Source organism: Harpia harpyja, chromosome 12 (genome assembly GCF_026419915.1).
Source record: "Harpia harpyja isolate bHarHar1 chromosome 12, bHarHar1 primary haplotype, whole genome shotgun sequence".
NCBI lineage: Eukaryota > Metazoa > Chordata > Aves > Accipitriformes > Accipitridae > Harpia > Harpia harpyja.
In genome coordinates, this window is record NC_068951.1 from 37,138,086 (window position 1) to 37,161,657 (window position 23,572).

A 23,572-nucleotide genomic window follows, 5' to 3' on the forward strand; every position below is an offset into this window, starting at 1 on the left:
TGTGGCGCTTTTTCATGCGCATAGTATATACTTTTGCAGCATGGACTGTAGAAAGTGCCCCTTGAAGTGCCAATCGTGGCTTAATTGTAGACACCGGAATCACAATTTTCAGTTATTTTGCTGAAGGCTCTGCACTGGCTCTCTCTGAAGACAAGAGTGCGCATTTCGGAAACAAAAAATCCGCAACTAGCAGTATCTACTGGACATGGATGTGCTGGTGTCACACTTTCTACCAGGGCTACTTTATTTTATAAAAGAACTGCTGAAATAATGTTATTAAGGTTTCAAAGTCAAATACTCCAAAGGCAGTGGATAGACAGCATAAACCTTTGTAAGATCAAGAAGGCCAGCAAGTACAAGACGCCGCTGGCTGGTGCTGGGCTTGCTGCCTGCCAGGACCCGCGGGCTGTTCTCCGCAGAGCTGCTCCCTGGCCGTGGGTCCCAGCCTGGGGCATCGCAAGGGCTGTTCCCTCCCTGGAGCAGCACCCTGTGCTTGTCCGTGCTGAATCGCAGTGGGTTCCTGGTCCCTCCGGATGGCAGCCCTGCTCTCAAGCGTAGCTGCTAGTTGTCCCCAGACCGGTGTTAGCCACAAGCCTGATGAGGGTGCACTCCCTGGCTTTCTCTAGGTGGTTGACAGAGACGTTGAATGGGCCAGGTCCCAGGATAGATGGCCGCAGTGTCTGTCCCACGTGTTACTGGCCTCCAGGTCAGTAACTGAAGCACCACTGCCCGTGGAGCCCAACCCTCCAGCCAGGTTTCTACCCATCTGGTGGTCTCTCACCCAGATGACAACATCCCGGACTGGATATGTGAATATTGTGGCAGCCTTTCTAAAGTTGGGGCAATAGCCTCTACTGCTCTCCCTTTTTTTGAAGACGGCACAAGATCTGCCTTGCTCCCATCATCGAGGACCCACGCAATCTCCATAAGCTTTCTAACATGATAGTGGCCTTGCTATGGCATTGGCTCTCTGCACCCTTGGACACAGCCCATCTGGTACCATGGGTCAGGTTGTATCAAATAATCCCTGATATGAGCCTCAGCCTTATCTCCATCTGCTGGCGCTAAGTCATCCACCTCCTTCAGCAACAGGCCCACTTTTTCCCTATTTAGCCTTTTACTATTATTTGCGGCATTAAATGTCAAACTATTTGCTAAGCATTTTCATGAAATGTTGATTTGAAAAGTTATGGTTTATCAGTGAAATGTAATGCAGTATGTGTGTTACACTCCAATTTTATGTGCGTTAAATGTTCTCGTAAAAAGTCTAAATTGAATTTTGTAAATATTTATTTAATTATAGACTTACATTGCAGGATGTATTAGGCCACCCACTAAGAGTGAGGGCGTTCTAGATTGCTCCCAAAGATCTACCGGTTGCTTCGAGAAAACTTAGTTCTCCTTGTCATCAACCTGATGAAGTTTGCAGGAAATTTTCCTACAAAAATGACAGTGGCTTTCTTTTGACTTTTCTATCTTACCTGATAATTTAATTTTAAAAACATATAACCTAATATTTGAAATAACTTCTTGTTAGAGATAAGTATAAATATTTTTCATTTTTATTTAATATTTAAGGCAAGTGCGTGAATGTTTTAGTGTATGAATGTGTGCATTTGTATCCCACATAGAAAAATACTCAGCATATGTGTGCTTCATTCATTTTACTGTTATGAAAAAACCCCCGACCCTGTATGTCTAGCCAGAACAGAATTTTACTGTAAACCTAATGCAGCGTGTTCATTTGTATGGGTTTCTGCAACTGGAATTTTTCAAATGCATAATGTGGTGGTCATGATAATGTGTTTACAGAGTGTAAAATTTCAGCTTGAACTATGATTGCTAAAATAATTGATCATCAGCATTTGTGCTTTGCATAAGTAGAGTTCAAGAAAGCTGAATATTAAATAAACAGCATGTTGGATGAACAGCATTTCTTTTTCCTCACAACTCATCAATGAAACAAAAACTAAGAGAAGAGCATGTATTCTTATTGCCAATTACTGTCCAAGGAGGATAATGATACAATCTTTATGACCTGCTAGAACTGTATGCTTAAAATAAATTTCCCATTACGTTCCTCTCAGTGTTAAAATACAGCCTTTCTACCAACAGATATGTTGTGCTAAAAATAAAACTAGAAAGATCTCTCATACGTAGTTTCTGGTTATTAAATCATGTGTGCTCTCTCCATCCCTACCCAGGAGGCTCTTCTGGTTTTTCCAAAGGCTTTGGGAGTTCTTGCATGAACTCAAGGAGTTGGTAGATGCAGAGGGTGAATGAACAAAATCAAAGTCCTCTCCTTAGAACTTCTCACTGGTTTTGATCATCTTGCAAATGAGTAGAAATGTATAGTATTTCTGTTTGTTTTAAAACAGTATTTACACTGTATCTCAGATACCTACAGTAGAGGATTCAAACATGAAACAGGATCTTCCTTCTATGGGAATTTTAAGTTCTGTAAGTAAAATGGTTACAGAAACTTAGGTTTTAGAGATACCTGTTTAATTTGTGACAGTCAGTAGTGCATTCAGTATGTTTGATCAATCCAGATTCTGGGAACGTAATCTTCTGGAGAGGCAACTGAAGTACTCTGTAGTGTGCGTGGGCAAGGGAGAAGGGGGGAATAAACAGCTCTGGTCAGAGTGGAAAAGCACAGTGAAACTCATGCTCTGTTTTGATACGGTGCATTTTCTGCTCTGAATAAAGAAATAATGCTGTCTTGGGGCTGAAGCCATCAACAGTGCAATTGGTGGAAATCTTTTAGAAGATGATGCATTAGTCTCACAGAGGTGTTTACACCCCGGTGTCTTTGTTTTCCTGGAGCACTGTAGCTGTGAAGTGTGAGAGTGATGCAGCTGATGCAGAACCAACAGGTTGCAGGGGTTTGGATGCAGGTGGTGGAGAGGGGGAATGCGTCTAGCATGGCATAGGCAAGATGAATACAGGACACCGCCCCCCTCCTTTTTTTTTTTTTTTTTTTTTTTTTTTTTTGTTCCCTTTGGCAGTCTCTGCCATCTCTAGTACATCTCTGTTTGTGTGCCAAAATGATCAAATCAGTAATGATCACTTTCTTGGTTATTTTGTAGCTTTTCGTGTTTCTTTTCTGTAAGGAGTCCTTCAGGGCTTCTAAAGATCTCATTTCTATTCTTGTGATAGCAGGTGCCTTTGATAATCTCCTTTTCTCCAGTCCTGATTATTCTTTTTCTGTGTTGTTTGTTTCTTCCTTTTGGCAATTACATCCTCAATTTTGGATTATTTTAAATTTCTATTGCTAAAATCAAAACATAGTCAGTAACCGTCTTTCTGCATTTGCTGCTTTATTTCTGTGGGGCAGCAAGCCCCCTGCCCTTTTGGCATACTAGTTGTCTGCATATGGTAATTTATATTGTCTCTTAACTGCAAGATATTTTTTTTTCAGTAAATTATCTGTGTTTGTTTACAGTTGATTTTTTTTTTTGTTTAATAGCATTTTCTATTACATGGCACAGCAGTGTCCGAGGAGAAAAGGATTTTCTCCTGGTGCTCTAATGAGTTGTTTTCTTAGCTTTCTGAAATGGTGTCCCATTCTTAGAAACAGTCCCTAAGTGTCCTTGTGGTGTGGATGTACATCAGGGTTTGGCAGATTCATTCTGCCTTGTTTGGAAATTTCTCAGGCACTGAACTGAATAAAAGTGTATCCGACAGCAAGTTGATGGAGCCAGAGTGGCAATTAGATGCCAGTCCTGTTTTGCTGGATCCTTTTATGCACATTCTGCTGAGGGACTCCAGTGTCTGAGCTCAGTTACTTCACAGAAGGAATGACTTGGCAGAACGCAAATCCCCAGTGTCTCCAAACCAGGAGTGATCTGAAATGAGACTTTGGTGCTATGATCTAAAGATTTTTAAAGTTACTATAAGTAAGATCCTTCCAAAATGTAACGAAAGGGTTGTATGTGCTGATCAAAGGGTACTGCCCTCTTCCTTTACCATCCCCAACCAGTGATACTCAATGCAAAGCAAAATTTCAGAAAGCTTTTTAAAAATTAAAGCGGAGGGGGGGAAGCCCAGAGATAAATCCTTAGAGATCACATTCCTTTAATAAAAGTTTTTACTTGAAATGAAAAAAACCTGAATGCCCACTAGAAAACAATTTCTCTGGCATGCATTTTCTGCCACATTCCCTATTTGAAGATACAGAAGGTTTAGAAATGCTTGATTTATAACCTATTTTGTTTCTTGTATGAAGATCCATTTGATTTATCTTAGTGTTTGCTACTGTACAATTTACCGTATTTTTTTTAAAAAAATATTATTGATTTCTGCACCTTAGTATCTTACAGGTTGCATTGATCTTTCAGGATCTTTCACTTTTGAAGTATGTAAGACAGTGAAACCTAAATTCAAAAGGGGGGTTCTGAGATTTTTTTATAATGTATGTATTTTATATTATTATTGATTCCTTATTTGCTACCATACAAGTGGGAACAACTTTATTATTCTTCTGAGATTGTTTGTAGTTAAAATCAGTCCTCTTGGTCTAGTCATCGGTGTTTCTTACTGATGTTCCGGAAGGGATACAAAGGAGGAACTGTAAAGAAACTTCTGGATGAGATGTATAAGTTAGTTGTCAATGAGTTAAGATTTTATGATATCCAAAGTGAACTTCGGAGGAACGCTTGCCTGCAGAAGCAAGAGCAAGTGTGGCACTGCTGCATATGAATTATGGAAGTGAAGTACAAAAAGATTAGTTTTGAATGCATACCAAATACAAAAATAATTGCAGGTACGATTAAGATAGGTGACTTTATGTGGCAATTGCCCTCTTATTCTCTCCTTCTTTCTCAGTGTAATTACTTGAAGATTGCTATGCTCTGGATACAGTTTTGTGTTTTATTTAAATATTGAATGTTTGCTGGATTAGAATTAAATGATAAAGCTAAACTTAAAAAAACAGAACAAAACCTGAAGACGACTGCCTTTTCTAATTACTGGTAATGCCTAAGTATTGACCTCTGTATTTCTAATTTTGTGATCCGTGGTGTGTTAATACCCATCGCTGGAAATAAGGCTGCAAAATTGACTATTGCAAAATAGATCAGGCTTATAAATTGTGGATACTTGACAATCTCATATATGTTAAAATTCATTTGGAAAGCAGTACTTTATCAGGACAGGAGAAGGAGCCATTCTAACACCTCAGAACTTGAGAATGCAGTTTGCTCTTTTTCTTCAAGTGCTGATTTGATTTCCCCAAGTGTAAAGATGAATGTGTAGAGGGTATTAGGAATCTTTCTCTTTTTTGACGTAGATCCCAGCGGGAGCCCTGTCATAGCACAATCCATAGACTTGCGGCACGCAGCCTTGCCGTCACCTCGCGGGAGGGCAGTGATGCCCTCTGAGGACCCTCTCCTTTCGGTCCTGCATAGCCTCTGGACCTGCCTGCTCTGTTGGATGCTCAGAGACTGGCTGCCCATACATCGAAGAGCTTAAACCTGTGTTTGTCAGCAGTGCTCAGTACTAGCAGTGCGGGGAGGTTCGGGCTGACCTGGGAAGCAGAAGCAGCCTTGCTACACATGCAATTTCTGAGAGTTCATCTGTGTGCAGTGTGGGGTGTCCATCGCCTCCCGTTACCCCTCTCGCTGCCCCGTTCGCTTCACTGGCGTGGTTCTGTGCTCCTTGTGTTACATCTCTCTGCAGACTTTGCCTTTATCCTTAAACTACAGGTATATTACATCTTTGCTTAGCACATCGGGGCTTTTATTCACAGTTGGGACCCCAGTGCCATCACAGTACAAATAATTGTAATAGATGCTGTCACTATATAAATGATATTCTTTTGTTCAGCAGCATAGAAGTTACAGTTTTCCAGAATACCAACATGTAAGAGCTCCTGATCTGTCACTTGGCTGTTAGAACAGAGTAGTTAAACTTCCTTAATCGTTTGGTTGGTGCTCGCTGTTTTACCTCTGAAGGAGCACCAACCACCTCAGGATGTGGGCATGTCCTGGTAGGGTTTTCCTTGGATCTGTTTTCAATGACTTGCATGCAGAAACAGAGACTACCTATTGCTGCATGCCTTTGCTACCCTATTTAAAATCTTTTTCTTTTGAAAGTGTTGGACTGCTCTTTGAATATCAAGGCTTATTATAGATGTTGTTTTAAGGAGGTCTTTCAAGCCTTAATTTACACCTTTGACTACTTAATACCAGAAGAAATGTCTGCTAGGCCCAGAGTAGGTCAAAGTGAGAACAATTTAATTAACACGCAGAAGCCCTTGTTTGAAGTAATTGATTGTAATTTTGTTTTGGATTTAGAGAAATCAAACTTTGTCAAGAAAATAACTGTGCTGGAATCCATTAAAATGTTTGATTTGCTACTAGTATTGAGTTGTAGTAAAACTAGTATTTCTTTTGCTAATCAGGCTGATTTACTTCTTTGCTTTTGTTAAAGCACATAACTTAGCCTTCATTTATACAGATTATTTAAGTTTTCATGACTTTTAATGAAGTTACAGGTTGATGAATAGCGTGTTTCTTATTTGCTGTGTCAAACTGCATTTAGATGAAAGCAGGTATCTAATGCACAAAATCTTCACTTGTTTTTACTGTTGCAGTGTACTGGATGAAGAGGGACTATTTATGAAAACTTTTGCATTTAAAACTAGGCAAAAGCATTATTTTGTAAGTAGTGAAATGAACTGATTTTGTTCTTCAGTATTTCAGAATTATTAGGGTTTGTCATCTTATAATTGGCAGATAAACTTCTCACCCTTGAATGTACAGAGTACATTCATAATACGGAAGCAAGTTGAATACAAACTAGTTGAGGTATTAAAAATAATTCCTATGCCACTGTAAAAGTTTACCACTTAACACTTTTAATAAATGCTCTTTGTGAATGCTATGTCTGTGATTTCCAGCACTTCCATCAGTGGTTTAGCTTTCTTTAAAATTTAATGTATTACTTGAATATTTCATTTGTCTGAAATTATTATAGTGGCTTAAATCAGATTTTGGTATAGGTTGCCAAAATTTTAAATTGAATTTGAAATTAAAATTTAAACTCAATCTTAACAGGTGGTATGTCTTCTGAAAACACCCTGGCCCAAGTAGTGCTGTTCCTGCTGCCCAGGGCTCAGCTCTCCCAGCCTGCAGTGCAGCCTCAAGCTAAGGTGTGGGGGTCAGTGGAACCAGTATAAGGCATTGCTGAGCACACAAAATAGCGCTTTCCTGAGTGCATTGCCTCTGTGCGTGGTTTTGGTCAGTTTGAAAGACCAGTTTTAACTTCTGAAGCTGTAAATAGTTTGATACTGGGTTGTACTCTGACCATCGTTACTTTCCAAAGACGAGAGAGAGGGCCATGAATTATTTTTCTCTGCTTGTCTCTAGCAATCCATAAGCTACTCTATTGAAAGGGGAAATAGCGATGTGTGACTTTTCTGTAAATTGGTGTTGCGTTCCTGAGTTTTGAAGGTTTTCCTATGCTTGAAGGTTCTCCCATGTGACTTGATGCAGCCTTCCCCTCAAGGAGCTTTTGCAAGAAATGTGGTGTGTATCAGAGCACGTGCACCCTCTCTGACTCAGCCAGCTGTTTTAGGGCATCAGTGAGATTTCTGGATTTCTCTTTCTTTCAGATCTGGTTGATATCAACCAATGTCTTTTAATCTCAACCTTAAAATTATATGATCCAAGACAAACTGTATCATTGCAAAAGCTGTTTGTTTTCTTAAGAGTGTAATAGTTGGCACACATGCTAAAGATGCTACAGTGGGGTTCTGTTGTGAAAACGCAGTGAAGAATTTCAATTAAAGAGTAACAAAAGATTTTTTTTAAATTTTTTTTTAAATAGAAATTTTTGGCAAAGATGAAAAAAATACTCTTTAAAAAGAACAAACAGAAATACTTCTGTGGTGTTCCCTCTTCTGTTCTCCCCCTCGGGCCATGGGTACCGGGCTGCGCCAGAGCCAGAGTTACAGCGCTCCAGTTCTCTTTAGGTGCTATCATTTATTTTTGTTTTGTTCCAGTTGGTTAAAATAACAAGCAGTGAGGTTTAGAATTTATTGTGTGGTATCTGTAGGGTTTGTGTTTTAATCTTTATTAATTCTAAACGTGATTAATATTGATACTGTAAGTGTCTGTGCTCTGTGCCTTTACCAGAATTTGTAAGTTCACCATGCCTCAATTCTGTTTTTTTGGGTCTCTCTGGACATGAATAACTCAGCTGCTTATCTCAGGCAGTGCCCGTACCTTTCCTTTGCGAGAGGTGTATTGGGAATGCTCCCACACACCTCCAGGCTGTGAGTAGCCACGGTGAAGTCCATCTGAATCTTGGTAATTTTATTCAGCTGATGGGGCAATAGCAAGGGCAGCAATGCAGCTATCTGTTGGAAGGCTTAGGAAACGTCTCTTCTTTAAACTTGATTTATATCATTGTTAATTCATAGTTAGCAGTGAGAAATGGTTAATTTAAAAAAACAAACAAAAAACAAAACACCAAAACCCCACAGGAGGGTTTGGGTGGAGTGCCTCAGATATGACTGCTGAAATGACCTCACCAGGTCAAGTCTTCTGGTAACTAAGGATGAGCAGATAATTTGGATTTTCAGTAGTATCTTCCTGGTTTGTTAATCAAGAGAAATGCAAATATTGCCTTTAATATTTTGCAAATACATCTCTCTTTCTAAAATGTGTCACGTGAGATACTTTTACATGGAGAGTTACATGTGAAATCAAATTGCCATATTGGCAATTTTGTTACATACTAACAAAAGCAAAAAGCTGAATCCCTAAGTTGCAATTGCAAGGCACAAAGTAAAACCTCTATTTACATTTCCCATCATATATGTGCATATACTGAGTTTCATTATGCCATGTTGCTAGAATTCACCTCTGTTCCCTTATCTTACCGTTTATGGCTATATAGTGTATGCTGGGACAGTGGAATTCTATGCAGTGATGAGAGGCTTTGTAGATCACTATCATACATATATTACTAACACTTTATGCTATTGTTGCTTCTCTGGTGTGAAATATTTGCACTGCACTGTGGCTGGATGCCTTGATTCGCACTCGTCTTTGCCCCGTGAGGCCATGGGTGGTCTGTGGCTGGTCTGTGGAGCCAGTATCTTCAAGATTTGGTAACAGTGTTTGGCATGTGTCACATTGAGGACTGGCAATTGTCCAAGTCACTTAAGAATTTTGTAATGAAGTCTTTACACACTGAAGTAATAAAAATTAACTCTTTATGTGCAGGCTAAAATAAATGAATGTAGTTTCATATTTATTTTTACTGCTTTACAGGAGGATACTATTAGGAACAAAAAGATAAAAGTAGTAATGTTTTCTGAATCATTGCATTAACAACTTGTTCAGTTAAAAATGCCACAAGGAAATTATCTTAACTTGACAAAAGAACAAATAGTGCTAATTGCTCTTCAACTTTGCTTGTTTAGTCTACAAATGTCGCTAGCAAAATAGCATCCTTTTCATTTTTGTGGGGGAGTCAGTGTGCCTGTGGTGTGCACACACAGCCTGTCACACGTACAGTTGAAGAGGGTCAAATGAAAGTTCTCTGAAAAGGTGTCGAAATCAGTCTAGTAGCAGTATTCCTGTGAGAATATGGTAAGTGGATTTATTTCTGGATGAAGTTGGTATAAAAAAAATTTTCTATGTGTTAAATGGGTCAGAAGTGCTAGTGTTTGAGACATTTTTGTAATTCCAAGATTTTGCTTGTTCCTTAGGCATAAGAATGATAAGACACAAGAAAAAGTCTGATAAATTATTGCATTTGTAATGTAAAAAAAAAAATATATATATATACAACCTTGGTTTTATCTGATCTGGTAAACAGTCTCTTCTGAAGTGCGGCAGCTTGTAAACCTAGGTTATTACTTGTGGTCTGATGGAAGATACATCATTATTGGGCTGTCAAGTTCTATGCATTTATTACACAGTGCTGTATAGGTTCTGCGTATCTATTAGATAGTGCTAAATACATCATATTGTTCCATTTTAAAATCCTGCTGCTGACTTTGAAAAGCATGCCAAAAAAGCATGCTTGAAAAGCACACTTAAAAAAGGGAAGAAAAACCCTTGACTAGGTGTGACTAAAATAATATCTACAGTGTTCTGTTTGGAGATGAACCAGACCCCAATATTTGACATGTCTGACACTGAGGGGAAATACTTTTGCTAGGTGGAGTATTTTTGACAAATGTGTTTGTCTGATATTCCTCACCCGAGCATTTGTCGGTTGTTTCCTTGGTTAATGAGTGCGTGTTAGCATGATCACAAAAGAAAGTAGCAAAATGTACAGGCCTCCAATTTGTTCTTCATCAATAAAAAGAACTAAATATCTGTATATTCAAAATGAAAATAGAGGCATAGCTTTTTTTGTTTTAATATTTTTAAATTTATAGACATTCATCAGTTTTTTTTCTTTTTTAAAAATGGAAACCGGGCTAGTCTGTGGATGCTTTAGTAAATCTATATCAGAGCAGCAAAAAACATGCAAGGAGCAAGTAATTTCAGTGATGATGGCTATCTAGCAGATCTTAAAATTAATGCATGGGTAAATTTTCTCTCTTTCACAAGTTGGAAGATTAAAGAAGGTGGGTTTTTTTCCCAAAGACCAAGACTAGAGGACTTGAGTCTTTTTTTACTTTCTGTGATGACTCTAGCAGATCACACTGATAAATATGAGTTGACTTAAAAAAAAAAAAAAAAAAAAAAAAAAAAGCCCCAACCCCACCTTTTTCATGAAGTCCTGACAGCAGTTGCAGAGAATTCTGCAGGCAACTGCAGGGGCAGAATTCTGAAAATGAAATTTCCAAATGGTGAAATCCTATCTTGAGCCTATTCTAGTTTGAACAGCGAGATTTGCAGGATGAGCAGCTCAGCCAATTTCAAATTCCTGGTGTGAAACAATCAAGATAAGAATCAAAAAGTAAAGAAAGGGAGAAGCCGTGTTAGATCAAACGCTATACACTAGATGTCTCCTTAGGCAGAATTACTCCTTCCAGAGTCCTTGCTACTCTTGCTTAAAATAACAGGAGCCCCATAGCATAGGCTGGTTCTCATAACTATTCTTCAGCTGCATGATTTTGTTTTGGGGAAGTTTTTCTGGGTTATCTTCAGTAGATTTATCTAAAACGTAGATCTTTTCTTGCCCTTGACTTTTGCTCCTGTTAAATTGCTGTGTGTCTTCTCCTGGCTGGAGATGTTACTTACCTGTGCCTGAGACCTGATCCATTAACAGCTTTCCAAATTATCAGGTAGACTTTCACTGAGATTAAAAAGACATTTAATGCAGAAGGTAGTAACTAGTTCAGTTTTTGTATTGATTTTGAAAATGATAAATAACATGCTTGACAAAACTCATTTTTTCTGGGATACTTTTGAAGATGGTGAATTTAGTGTCAGTTCTTCAGAAAAGCTTAAGAAAGCTTAAATTCAAGTCATTCTTGATAGCATTGACATATCCTTTACAGTTACTATTAGGACATACCCATTACAGAGAAAACAAGATGCTATTAACCCTGTTTACAGGGAGCTCTGCTGAAGAACAGAAGAGAAAATAAGAGTGGAAAGGTGAGACACCGAGAAGAGTATTAGCCAGATTACTGTGGAGATAAGATTTAGAAGTTAATAGCTTCCTGAATTAAAACCTAATATCTAAGAAACTGAGTTCTTTTGTGGGTGTGAGTTTATGCTGATGAGCACATATTGACCGATGCTCTTTCAAAAATAGTCTTGAAATTTAATGGCATTATTTTAACATTTACCATGTTAGATGCTCAATTCCCCATTTCATAGAGGTTCCTTTTCTCTTACAGGAATGTCAAGTTAAGCTAGTAAGAAGCAGATATATAAAGCTGTAAAGAAAGACACAAGCTATTCTTTTTCCGAGCAGGGAGCCTGTAAAACTGCTTACCAGAAGACGTAGATGCTAAATGTTTATGGGACTGAAAATGTTAATGGAAGATAATTCCCTCGAGGTTACTAAATACAGAGAAACCAAACAAATTGTGCTCTGAAAAGTCATCTGAGTTGAAAATAGCTGGAGGCTGGGAGGTTATTTAGGGGACTAGATCATGTTGGTGCTGTTTTCACTCTTCCTTTAGGCATCTGCCATTGGGTCACTGCTGGAGAGAGGGTAATGGGCCGGGGAGCCCTTTGGCCTGATCCGGTATGGCCAGTCTTTGGGTCTCATTCAAGTCTCATGGAGTTTTGTTCAGATAAAATCTTTTATCTTGTATAAAGGAAAATACAAAGTGCTGGGGAACTAACATTAGCAAGTTTTTTCACTTTTTTTAACTGTTTGCAAAGCAGCATAATAGGTTATCCAATCACACTTCCACTTGTTTATAGGATAAACACCTGCTATGTGTTGCTCTGTACATGTTATACGTTAGTTCAAAGGGGCTATAAATTGAGCTATACAGCTGCAATGACTGTAGGAAATTCAACAGAAAACATTTCCAATGGAACAAAAATACTGACTTCATTCATTTTGGCAACAAATTAAGTTTGCTTTGGTTTTTTTGCACCCATTTGCAATAAGGAAAAACATTTTCCTACAGTAGGAGAGCCCAAAGTGGTTGAAATGTTAGTTAATGTAATGAACAGCATTTTTAGGAAAAGCTTTTTTTTATTTCAGAATAGACCACCTAGGGCAGGAGGTACATAGTTTAATATTTTAACTGTATACATGTAGATAAGCCTTACTTTACTTAAGACAGACATGAATAAGGGCACTGTTAGGTTGTTATCAATTAATCATAGCCTAGTGACGGTCTTTATGTGAGGCATCTCTACTGTGGCTTCATTTCCTGATGCTCGTCAAATCCTTTGAATATGCTGTCATTGATGAATCAAATGTATTTGTTTTCCTTGATCATGCTTAGGTCCTGTTGTTAAAAAAAAAAAAAAAAAGGTGAATAACAAGTGGCATGATTAGATTAGTCTAATGCTGCTGTTGATTAATGACTTTAATCCATTTATTTAATAAAGGCTATTCTCCTTGACCATACTGCTGCAGTAAATATTTTGCTATGTTTATCTGTACTGTAGGCAGCTTATTCTTTGGAACAGGTTTTGGTGTCTCTTACTCCGTGTATAAGTCTAATATCGATACAACTACTTCCCTATTCAATCAGTGTGACAGACAAACATAGTTTCTCAGCTCTGGTATCTAAATGGTTTGAAAATACAACAGAATAAAATATATATATATATTATACAGTTAGTGTCTGTGTTATTTCTGATATGACTCACATTACCTAGTGCATCATTCCGTGTTTGCTGTGAGATTTTTGTGCTGGGATCCCTATCATCATCCAAGGCACCAGCCATCCCTTGGATACAGAGGTGTATTTTGATGACGGAGCTATAGGGCAGCGCTGTTCCCGCATTTCTTCCCTTTCAGGGCTGTGTTCCCTCTTCCTCTCCTGAGCCAGTGCTATACTCTTCTGACCCTGCAGCGGGATGCTTCAGGAGCTGAGTGGTAGAAATTATTATTTTCCATTTTTTTAGGGGAAAGGAATTGGTGAGAGCACTCAACTGGGAGTGGGTAGATGGGGGGTACCAAGGTCTCCCCGTAGAATAGCAGGTAGGTTTTGGCTAGGATGTGGCTTGAGAATAAAACTTAACCAAAGCCTTCAGGTGAGCTACAGCCTCTGAGCTCTAATGGACAGCTTATTTGGGAACGAGCGTGCTGTCCCCTCTGCCCTCAAAGTTTTTAGCCCCCGCTGCAGGGATGACTTACCTGCTCGTGGAGCAGGAAAGCTTGCCATGGTAATGAGAGGCACAGTCTTTTTTCCTATACCCTAGTCTGCAATTTGTCACAGTTCAGTAGCTGCTGTGTTAGAATAAGTTGTTCTTTTAGCAGGGATGGCTGGACAACCAGTGCATGAACAACGGCAGCCCTCTCCGGGTAGGTTTTAACTCCTTGTGAGTCAGAGCCCTCATATAATGCTGTAAAATTACCCCATTAAGAGAAATGATGGGAGCATGGGAAGGGCAGAGGCAGGAGGATTTCTAGGAAAGATGATACTGTCTACTGGTGGTAGGGTGTGGAGATTTGAAAAAGGGAAAAATTCCTTGTATGTTGCTTGGTCTTGGGCAACTTGAACTGCTGCTTAATCACAGGGTTTACCTGTACAGAAAGAGCTTAATCTGTAGGTTATTTGTGTGAAAATATGACCAAGTCACAGAATTTTTGTAGAAAGGTGGTGCTACTGCGTGAGTACATCATGCACCAAATGTCACTCAGTTTTGAAAAATCCCTGGGGAAATGAGAGGGGACTGTAAGCAGAAGTGCAGCAGCTTTTGATGAGCAGTATTTTTGGAAAAAATATTTAATTATTCCTTGATATGCTTAATGGATGATTTCAGGGCAGTCAGTTTTATGTTTTTTGGCAGCGTGAGAGGCTTACGTTTTTCTCTGGCTTTGCACAAAATAATAATAGTAATAATAATTTTAGGAAGAATCTGGAACGTGTTATAAACACCTTATTTTAGGGGAGCTGCATCCCAGGAACATCTGGAGTATATGAGCCCAAGCTCCACCACAAACTTTACTTTTGACCTCCAGTATGACTAAGTTTTCAGAAAAATGTTTTCATACCTATGGATTTTTAAGTGCTTTTGAGTATTAAAAGTAACTCATAATTTTGAGGGTTGTATTAAAAGAATTCTTGGATCCCAGTTCTTCAGACTGTGCTATTACTTTTACATGCCCGATATCACAAGTAAGGTGGATTTTTAGAAAATTTTGGTATCTGTTTTTAAACCCGATACTTTGCTGCGAGGGCAAATACCCTGCAAAGTGCTCGTGCAGAAGGCAGATGGAAGGCAACCAGCCTTCCTAATGTGTTTTCAGATAGGAAGAGAGCCACAACTTCAACAACACTGGGTGTACGTGATGTTCAGGGTCAGTGGCCACAGCAGGACTTCTTGAGCCTGTTGACGTCAAACTGTCTGCAAACGCCATGTCTTGCAGTAGAACCCAAGTCCTGCTGCATTGTCTAAATGTCCTCTGCAGCTCATTAGCTTGGCTTGACAAAAATGTAGATAGAACTTTTACTCTGGAAGAATGCCCCATTTGACTTCTGGTTGCCCAAAAAAGTAAGGGTGATAGTGGTACCGATATTGAGAGAAACACAGGCAGGGCTTGAATGGTGGTTGCATTCATTAGGGTTGAAAATAACACAATATTGTCATGTCCTCTTGTTACTTTTGGAGATTTCCTTATTTAAATGTTTTGAGCCAAGTTCCAAACGTGATGTCTACTTAGAACACGTATCCCACCTCCCAAAGCATGGCACATTTGAGACAGAATTTTAATGAATTCAATAAATTAAGCTCCTTAAGAAACATGTACAGTTGTGCTTTTGCCCCACTGTAACAATTTCGATGCTTGCCATAATCTAGATACAAGACCACCATTAATCCCAAAGCAGAGGAGTATTTTGTTCCAAATATTTTAAGAACACAGACAAGGCAGGCACTGTTAGCAGGAGCAGGGAAAGGGAAAAAGGTATTTTTCCTAGGGAAGCAGTTTGAGCTTTGTTCCATATCCCCAAACTGGAGACCAATTTAAAAGTCCTGGTAACCTTGCAACTATCAGTTCCCTACAAACACATTGCTATGTTGACAAAAGCAGGTGCCTGCCTCCGTTCAGCTGTGAAGGCTCATTGAGTTAACGGGCTCTGCGTGGGGAAGGGAAGGGTTGTCGCTGAGCAGCATGGCTGAGTCGATTTGGCAAGCTGGAGCAGGCTGAATTAGTATCATGGGAAATATGGCTCTTCCTACTTTGAGGAAAGGGAATGGTAAAAAAAAATTCTGTTTTTTTTTTTTTAAAGTGGTATATTTTGTTTGTGTCTTGATGCAGTTTTTAGTATGTATTTGAAATCGATAGTAAACTTAATGAGAATAACAGTGGCCCCTAAATGCTACATGTCAGATTTTTTTTTTTTTACACAAGGAAAATTTTTTTCTCTTTCCAATTTGAGGTGAGTCTGCTGAGAGCACACAGTTTGACAGGCTGTTATTCTCAGTCTTTTCTCTGATTAATCTTGCAGTGAGGAATTTAAATTTAAAACTCAGTTCTAGAATAAAACCACAAAAAATTACATATCAATATGCTACTATTATTATCAGTATGTCAATATGCTACTATTATTATCAGTATGTCACTAGTCATCATGTCCACTATTTTCAGAAAACAAACAAGCACCACAAATTAGAAACTACATTGAATTTACATAGGTGGGCCCCCATCCTAGATGTAGCAGTCTGTGAAAGTGGGATTTTGTGACTACTCTAGAGGCCAATAGTCCCTTCACGTAACACTCAGTGCCTTGAGTAATAACTGTTTATACTCTTTCCCGGTCTAGACTGGATTTAACTTCATTCTCTAGGATCTTTTAACTTCCAGTTTATGTGAATTGGGTTACTTACTAATGAATTTCATTTAAATGCCTTGCAAGTGAAATCGTGCTGCAGCACGGCTTGCCTTCCCTCCTTCCCCAGTGCTACCAACTGATTGGTATTGACAAGATTACTCTGGTGTGTTATGTATTTTTAATAGAGCTGGCTAAGATGGTTTCCTCTCCAGTAATTAGCTTCCTTTCCTTTCAGTGGGCTATAAGCTATTTTCTGCGATTGCCTCAATTTTTGACTTTTATAGAAATTGGTGTTTAAACTTGTACATAGCTGCTGCAATAATCTTTTGCTCTGGTCTGACTTTTCCTATCTTTCTCATTGCACAGTGAAGCCTGTTTCTGTGCTCTTCTGAAAAGTGGTTCCTGTATCCAGATGATCTTTTCTCCAGAGTAGTGTTGTCTGCCTACCCAGTTCTTATTCTTTATCCCCTCAGATATCCTGGTTTGTTTTAATAGTTGGTTCATATACGTCCATACACATACAGGAGCTTGTTATATGAAAGAGTATTTCTAAGTGTGGAAAGTTGTGCAACTTTTGTGTGATATGAATATGTAAGTTAAGCATTTCTTCTTTGAAACATCCAGAAAGTTAGCTTGTGTCAGGTTTTTCCATATTTCTGAAGTAATGAAGGCCTAAGACAGAACAAAGATCAGGAAATAAAAATTTCTCAACTGACAGAGAAAAGCTGTTTCACATAGAGTTGAGGAATATGGGTGGATATGTCTCTGGGCAGGTCTCGGATACTTTGAGTGTTCCCTGTTGAGGCTTCTTGTAAAATACCCTCGATGATTCCCCCCCCTCCATCTGAGCATACTCCCAGTGCTGTGCCACTGCATGCTCCCACAGTGGGGTATTGGAGCAGTCTGCGTGTGTTATTTTGTCACTAGGAACCCTACTGCGACCAACTAGTTGCAGGTGATGACAGTTTTTAATGCTGTCTTGTGTGTGGTGCTGATTTTTTTTTTTTTTTTTTTTTTTTTTTGCCCGCTCATATGTATTTGTTTCTCTTGAATTTTTTGAGTTGGTATTTGTCTCAGTTCAGCTTCTGTGTTAGATCTGAAAAGCAGATGTTATTGTAGAAGTGCTGAATTGTTTAAAAAAAATTGCCATACATCGCTGTGGAGCTGTGATTAAAAGAAATAATTTTGATTTTCTCTGTTTATGTTCCAAGCACGGCAGTGGTAGAATCACCACTAGTTTTGTATATGCCTATTAATCAAATGAAAGGAAGGATTCAATGGAGTGATTAGTTTTCAATTTAGGCTTTGTCTGATGCTTTTTGCAGCCTAGTTACTGAGGGGAATATCCAGGATTTAGTTATTTTTAATTCTATTTTGATTGGGACGCTCTTTCCAGATACTGAATCCAGATAAAAGCAGGATACTCAAGGAGAATTTAGAAGAAAAGATACTGTGTCCTTAGAAGGCTTTTGTAATTCACAAAGCACAACATCTAATGACTAAATTTTGTTGTCAGAGCTCAAATAGCACCAAAATCTCAGAAAGTAGTATAAACAGTGTGATCCTAAGAGGATTAGAAGAAAAACATGAGCGCACAAGTTCACATGAGGAACAGAAGCAATTCAAAGCTCATGCAGAAAACATTGTTTTAGCCATAGCATGAACCCAGTGTAATGGATGGGTAGCAGAAAACAGCATAAATGATGGCGTTTCTAGAAGAAAATGGTTAAACGTTTTTGCAAATAGCTTTTAGAGAAATCCTTGCTTTGAACTGATTATGTTTGGAAACAGGTAAAGAATAACATTAGTCTACATCCGTGCTATGTGTTTATAACCAGATTTGTCACTGTGCGGTGCCACGGTTGTTTTCACCTGTGGTTTCGTCTTTGTACCACGCGATTATTACTTGGTTGATAACAGCAGCCCAGTCTGTGCTAGCAGCATGGATTGGTATTTACTTTTTTGGTAGCTGGTTTGGCGTGTTAGTTTTGGCCCTGCAGACGGGAGCTGCCTGTCTTGTGCAGCCTGTTGCCTGGACCTTTTTTGCCACCTCTGCATGCAAGCAGGTCTTGAGTTTATGGCTGCAGGACTTGCTGCCGCTCTGTGCGCCGCAGCGGGATGCTCTTCCCGAGGAGATGTTGGACACTGTACCGAGCATTTTGGCCTGGTGTCATGGGGGACACAGGCATCAGGTGTGTCATTCTTGTGCAGAAAAGCCCGGTGTGGCCAAAGCTGGTGAGCGCTGGCTGGGAGCAGCTCAGTACACGTGCAGCAAAATCTTACTTCTTTTTAAGTTGAGGGCAGCAGTGTTCAGTCGATGCTGAAGGCGTTAGTCATCAGTCAGTGGTCAACCCTCCAGCCCCTCCAAGATGAAGGATCCAAACTCACAAGCTGCTGTGCATTCCCCAGGTGTGCTTTATCAACTTCAAGGGCATCTGGTGGATTATTTTTAAGTGTCACATAGTGTAGCTGTTACTACACCTGGTCACCTGTTTAAATCACGGTAACAGGTTGGTATATAAAGGCGAGAGATAGTCTAAAATCAATAAATTATAGCGGTCACCTGCATTGTTTCAAGGTACATGCCAAAATGACAAAGTCCAATAGGATAAATTTGGAACGAAAAAAGCTGCTGATGAGGCATTTGTACTCAGTACTTGTATTCTGAAGAAGGACATCGCAGAGTTTCTAAATGTTTACGTGTCATTTCAAGCACCCTTATTTAAAACTGGAGCCTACAACCAATTAACATGAGTGAGGAATGAAGCAGAGTCAGTGAGCCCTTTCTTTTCTCATTCTCTGCTCTCTTGAGTCTTTGCTTCCAGCTTCTTTCCGTGTCACTGCCCTGTTCAGATACAAAGCGAAGGACAAGAAGCCTCTTCCACAGATCAGACGGAAAGGTTTCCTTCTCTGGCTTCGACGATAAGTACTGCACTCAGAAGATTGCACAAGGGCAAAGAGGTGTTGGAAGGACACAGTTTGGGCAGTGTATACTGAAGAAAGCCTTTTTTCATTGAAGAAAATGGTTTATGTTTGTGCAATCATCCTTTTATTTATGTTTGCCTTGTTCCTTCCCAAATGAAATAACCCAAACCAAGCGGCACACTCGGAACGGGGCAGCAGAGCCCTCCTCTGCCTTTCTCTGCACACAGCTTTCATAATGATTTAGGCTGTTCTTAAAAAAATATTGGTCAGTTGGTGTTTTGTTCTGTTTTTAAGGAAAACTCTGGTTATTAGCAAGTAGGTTTTTTTTATGGGGTCTGCCGAACAAGGTGATAAAACTTTCTCTTCTCTGCTGGTCTGCAGCTCTGGGTGTGGAAAAAACAACCTTTCCGAGGAACTCCGCATAGGAAACTGTGCCACTTGAGGAGTGGAGTTTTCCTCAGCCTATTTACATAATTTCTGCAGCACCAGTACAACTAAGCAAGGAAACAAGACCATGTTTGCAAATTCTTTCAATTCCCAGCATTCCTGCATTCTTCAACATCCTCTGCAGTGCCTCTCCTCTTGCTTGCACTTGCCTTGGTGGTGTGGTGAGATCTTCTAAGAATACAATAAGCCCAACTGCTGCAGCTCTTTTTTTTCGGCTGGGTCCAAAAATGGCTTTATAATAAACAGTTTCGTACTGGCTGAGCTTGAAAATTGCATGCAAGAACTCTGTGTTGATCATGAGCCCCCAAAACCGTAGTTATTCTTTACTCATAGTAGAAGTTTTTGAACACAGTTTACAGATGCTTTGTAAATAGTTTAATCTAAAAATAGTCTGATAATTCTTCATTAGTCACCCATGTCCATCTGTCCCCCCTTCCTGCTCTTTGAGTGGGTGATTAGATTATTTACTAAAGAAAAGTAGTCTGGCGAGTATTTGCATGGAGAGCAACCACTCAGAAATATTAGTGTGAATAAAAATTGTTCGTCATTACTGAATAAAAGTGGATGTTACAGTGGCTGGAGTTAGCATGTATTTGGACATCAAAATGTGTTTGCTTAACTACTTTATTGTTAGATGCAGAAATTATTATTGATACGTAAAGAAAATTACTAAAATGTAGGAGAACATGGATTTTTTTTGGCTTATGTTTTTGTTCAGTTTTTGAAGATGGGAAAGATTTCTCTTGAATAGTGCACTAGAAGACTTCTATTATGTACATGTTGTCAAATGTCGCCAGCAACTAGTATGAGCTGGTTTTTTTAATTACTGAAGTCACTGCAGGAGTTGGTAACTATCTGGATGCGTAGCACACCTGTGGACATAAAAGGAGTTTTAGGGCAATATGTGTTAGGAAAACGGATTTTTTTTTTTTTTTTTTTTTTTTTACTGCTTCATAGTGGATGTAACTATTTTGGAAGTCAAACCACTGGAATGTTGATTTTTGTTTGGGGCTTTTCAGAGCGTTTAGAAGTTGGCAGCTGAGGTTTATTTCCGGAAGAAATTTGGCATGGGCAGAAGATACTGTAAGCTGCCTACTTTTCCTAGTTAGCTTCCCGAAGCTTTTTCTGGAGAGCTAAGGCAAAATCCAGACATCAGGATTTTTATACACGGGTTGTTTTGTTTGTGTGTGCTCCTGCTGAATGGGTGCGACTGTCTAGAGGTCTGATGGTACAAGTATTCATTCAACAGGCTTATTTGTTCAAAGGTCTGTGTTTCAGGCTCCCCACAGGAGCAGTTCGTGTGATGTGGGTAGTGACAGGATATATGCAAAACCCCAGCTCTGCCTGCTCTTCTGTGCCTGATCGCTGCTGCTTTAGGCTGTATACAAATTCAGTGGTAATCCCTCAGCTCCGTGAACAGAGTAGGCTGCGAGAGCTATGAAGGCCCATACTGGATAACGTTTTATTGTGTTAACACCACCGTTTTCAAAATAATAAATATTAATGTTTCCTATTTTGTCTCCTTACTTCCTTGTCAGCATCACCTTTCTGTGGCAAGAGGCACCCGAAAGGAAAACTTCCGCATATCAATGCACTGCCAATGGTAAGTACCTTTTTAACTGACTAAAGGTGGTGTGGTTCCTTCCTGCAGATACACCGTAAACTGTCTTGTATTGGAGACAGTATTTTTAGAATACCTACTTTTTAGTACACAAGTGGATTATTTTAATTTTTTAAGAAACATCTAGACCATTATTCTGTTTGATAAAAATACTAAAATTGTATCTGGATTTTGTCATGTGGAACGTGGGTTAGCATGTTAATTTTGAAGCAAGAAGTGTGACTTGACAATAACAGAGCTCATCCTGTTGGTGACTGGTTTTGCTTCCTCTTTTGGCCAAGAGCCTGTTTGGGGCAAGCTGTAGCCCAGCTGAGTGCTCTGTTGCCCCCACTTGGGTGCTCTCTGCAGTTTGTTTCAGTACTAACAGCTTCTCCTCTAAAAAACCTGTGCAGTGCCAGGTGTATTTTGCTTCAGCACGTTTGATGGCATAAGACTAGTGAAGCTAAAAAATCTTAGCTCCCTTAGAAAGGGGCTTGGTTGGTGCAATCTTCTTATTCCATCTCTGGAATATTACTCAATGTTATAGACTATTGGAGGTTCATGTTTGCAGACTGTCTTTATGGTTTACTTATGCTTCCTGATAGTTGTGTAGGTGGAAGGCAGAGGTGAGGTCTGAAGAGAAGGATTGGAACTTACTGCTTCAGCTTTGATCAAATAATCTTTTTTTCAGCAGTTTTGGTATCTTGTGTTGTCACAGTTGAGGTATGCGAGAATGGTAATTGCAGCATTAGCCTTAAGAAATAAATTCATAAAGTGCCAGCCTGAGTTTTGTATTTCAAGCATCTCTAAGTCATTGTGCTCAGTACAGAAGTTAAAGGGATAGTATTTCTAACCACTAGCTTTGAAGACTCAGTTTGGGATACGAGAGCTGAGCTGGGTTCCTTTGGTTTGCATGTGGGCATGGATCTAAAGAATATGTAAATAAATTATAGCCTCACTTACACCTTTGCAACTCCACCGTCTTTGCCCTGTGAGCAAGATGACACTCCAAGAGAGTTTGCTTAGATGTAACTGCTTTACTTTGAAGTGTGGTAAGTGATTCTGTTGACTCTTGAAGACAACATCATGGAGTGAAATGTAATGCAGCATATATTTGGCACTAAGTAAAGCAAATATAACTCTGAAATCAGAAGATCTGCACCAAGTTGTGTATGTCATTTAATAGCCTGATGTTTAGGCTCAGAGTTCATATGTGTGAAGTTTATATTGATTTGGGATGAAGTTCAGCTGGTGGGAATGGATTTTTTGAGTGAGAAGGCATCGTTTTTACCTGGTCACTTAGCCTGGTATTTTAACTTTCCAAAGCTGAAACTAGAAGTGCTCTCAGCCTTTTCTATTATTGCTAAATTTTCATTGTTGCTATTGACCTTTTTCCAACAAAAACCTACTCCGATTTCTTTTTATTTTGTATTAGTTGAGCATGTTTGTAGTTACGATTTAAAATACAGGTCTGTGTTACTGCTTCTCTTAAAAACATGACTCATTCCATATTAACCTAGTCCTTATACTTCATAAAATTTTAAAATACTGAGAGACTGTACTTGAAATGTTACTGCATTTTGTCCTAATTTTCCCCCTACAAATTATATTAGAAATTCAGAATTGCACAGTCTCAAGGGCATGCTAGTTGTTACAGTGATCGTAAAACATACTCAACTGTTACTTCTGGTGAAGTGAAATACTCCCCACTCTTTTCTTTAAGGGCTGCTTTTGTGCTATAAGTTGTTATATTTTATTATTCTAGAGATTTCTAAACAATTACTCATCTCTTAATTAACTTTGAAACAGTTTGAACGTGGATTTAAGAGACAAGCTAGTCACATTCTTCATCATCCCAAAAGTAATCATAACTTAATCTGGTTTATAGTAAAAAAGACTTTTATGGGTTTTTAGTATGTTGTTTTTCTCGCTGGTGTTTGTAGACAAAGTATGGGCCAGAGGTTGACCTGAAAAAAGCAGTTTGTATTCTTCTCCCAAACAGGACTTGGGTTAACTTGGCCACCCATGTTCAATACATATATTTGAATCAGAAATTCATTTCTGATTCCCTTGAGAAATGATACTAGCATTTTTGATCATTTTTTAATCATGATTGTCAGTTCCATTTCTTAGTACTAAAAAAAAATAGTAAAACACAGAAGTTACACATCCTCTTGTGTTTTTTCTTTACTTTTCTATTTTAAAGGGAATTA

General features: G+C 39.0%; 1 protein-coding gene across 3 annotated transcripts in view; it reads left to right on the forward strand.

The window, feature by feature from the left end:
* Nucleotides 1–23,572, forward strand: part of TBL1XR1 (TBL1X/Y related 1) — a 118,353-nt gene that overhangs the window by 29,757 nt on the left and 65,024 nt on the right. For all 3 annotated transcript variants that reach the window (XM_052802947.1, XM_052802944.1, XM_052802946.1), the window contains exon 2: nt 21,298–21,362. The gene's annotated coding sequence lies outside the window, so the exon portion shown is untranslated. The remainder of the gene's footprint in view (nt 1–21,297; nt 21,363–23,572) is intronic.